Raw genomic sequence first — 2,346 nt, 5'->3', positions numbered from 1 at the left:
CACCCCCGTCCCCCACTCACGGCCGGGGGTGTCCTGTGACCTGCTTGATGGCCTGGCAGTAAACCTCATCCCTGAGATCCTCCTTCTCCTGGCAGAGCTGTGGGGACAGGAGGGGCAGGGCGGTGGGGGTGGGATGGCGTGGAATCTGAGGTCAGAGAGATCCTACTAATGGCCACGGTAGGGGGGCAGGTCGGGGTGACAGCCATGGTCCTCTCTCGGGCTTGGTCTCACTCGACTCAACAGCATCTGCACCACTGGCCATTTGCCAGGTCACCAACTTCACCCGCTTCCAGGCCGAGCTGGGTCCTGTCCTCTTTCTCTGGTCCCTCTGTCCCAGTCGTCTCAGCTGACTCCCCTCACCACCGGGACCTCTAGAGGCTGCAGTGCCCTTGAGCCTCTGCCTCCAGCCCAGACGTCTCCCCTGAAGCCCAGACCCTCCACTTGAAGACTGGAACTTCAGACTTCAGCAGATTCCGCTACAGGCCAGCCCTGCTCCCTCACCAGGCATCGCAGTGGGAGACCAGCCAGTGCCCTGGCCAAAGCTTTGGTGTCATCCTTGGCCTCTCTCTCACACACCACGTGCATTTCATAGCAAACCCTTCCTGCTGCCTCTGGGCCTGAGCCAGCACCATGTCTAACCTAGGATCATGGCAGTAACCCTTCCCTTGCCCTTAAACTCCCAGAATCACAGACAATAGCCAGAGCAAACCCAAGAATTGTAAGCCACGTCAGTCTTTCAAATTCTCCAGTGCTTTCCCCAGTCTTGAAAACTCAGACCTCCTGACAAACGGCAAGGCCTCCGTGCCCTGGACCCACCGCCCTTCCCGGTCCTCACCCTCCACTCCCCCTCACTCGCTGGCGCCAGGCTCCTCCTCTCCCCTCCCCGCCCCCCACACGCGTTGCCCCGAGGCACGCAGGCCTCACCCCCTCACGCCTTCAGGCCTCTGCTCCAGGGTCACCTTGTCACCAAGTCTGCTGCCCCACAGCACCCGCCCCTGCTCTCTCTCTCCAGGGCACTCTTGGCCCCAGGCGCGCGGCATCAGGGTTTACAACCGTCTCTTTAGGTGGTAAGCTCTGTGGGGGCTTCACCAACTTGGCCCTGTTGTCCTGGGCCCAGCGTGTAACAGCTGCTCAATGAACATTACCGGATGATTTGAACACGTAAAGAGGATGATGATGAGCAAGGAGAGGGGATGCCCTGGAGCCCCAGCAGGAAGGTCGAGAGGGGCCCCCAGGGCTCACTGTCTCCTCTGCAGCTTCTGGCACATTCAGCCCATGCTCACCTTCAGCAGCCCGTAGAGGAGATCCAGCTCGTTCTTGCCCCGTGGCTTGGACTGGTCCCCCATAAACTGCATCAGAGCTGTGGGCAGAACAAGATGCATGGTGAGCTGGGACGAGGCCCTGGCCCTGGCCCTGGCTGGTGCCATCGCTACGCGGGGCCATCTCATGCCTTGCTGTCAAGATGCATGGGAGCCAAGCGGAGTGGCAGTCCCAGCCTTACCAGTGAGACAGGGTTCAGAGATGCTGTGGGCCCCAGGGCTACACAGAGCACATAGTGAGCTGGGCCCACCACTGCCTTCCCGCACAGACCCCGTACAAGCCACAACCCCTTGAGCATGAGTAGAAGTGGGGAGGGCCACGTGGCACAGGAGCCACCAGTGCGCCTCCCTGAGAAGGCAAACTCAAGAAGGCGACTGGACTCCTAGGTCGAAGGCACAGGGACCCAAGAGGCTGTGGCCACTCACCCTGGAAGCTCTCCACAGCTTGCCTGTTCGTGTCCTCATCACTGAAGCTGATGAGCGATTCCTGGATGGGAGCCTGCAGCCAAAGAGGCTGGGCTGTAGGTCTGGGGCTGGCGGGGCAGGGCCAGCGGGCAGGTCTGCGGGCCTGGCTCCCCCACACTGTCCCCTTTACCTTGCTGTACTGCACCAGGCTGGCCGTGGCCTTCTCAGCATCTCCACCGGTCTGGGCCGGCCTGAGGGGGGACGGGGGAGGACACCTCTGCTTGCTCAGCCCTCCCCACCCCCCATCCCAGGCCGGGTCTAGAGGGTACAGATAACCCTGGCCTGGGGGCTTCAAGCAGGGAGGCCCACTTCAGGGGGACTGAGGATGGGCTGGCACGGGATGGGGGCAGGAAGGGCACTCACAGGGTCTGGGGTTTCCGGAAGTAGCGCAGGGCAAACTCCTGCATGGTGTAGTCGGAGTCCGTGGGCAGGGCCACGTAGGCCACAGAGGGGGACAGGCTGGTGGCCGAGTTGTCACTGCGCGCCTGGCTCCAGGCGTGGGTGGGGAACTTGGAAACACAGGAGACCTGGTGCCACCCGAGGGTCCACTGGCGTGTCCCGA

The sequence above is a fragment of the Bison bison genome, unplaced genomic scaffold (assembly GCF_000754665.1).
Source record: "Bison bison bison isolate TAMUID 2011002044 unplaced genomic scaffold, Bison_UMD1.0 scf7180017864371, whole genome shotgun sequence".
NCBI lineage: Eukaryota > Metazoa > Chordata > Mammalia > Artiodactyla > Bovidae > Bison > Bison bison.
Note: the sequence above shows the minus strand (reverse complement) of the source record.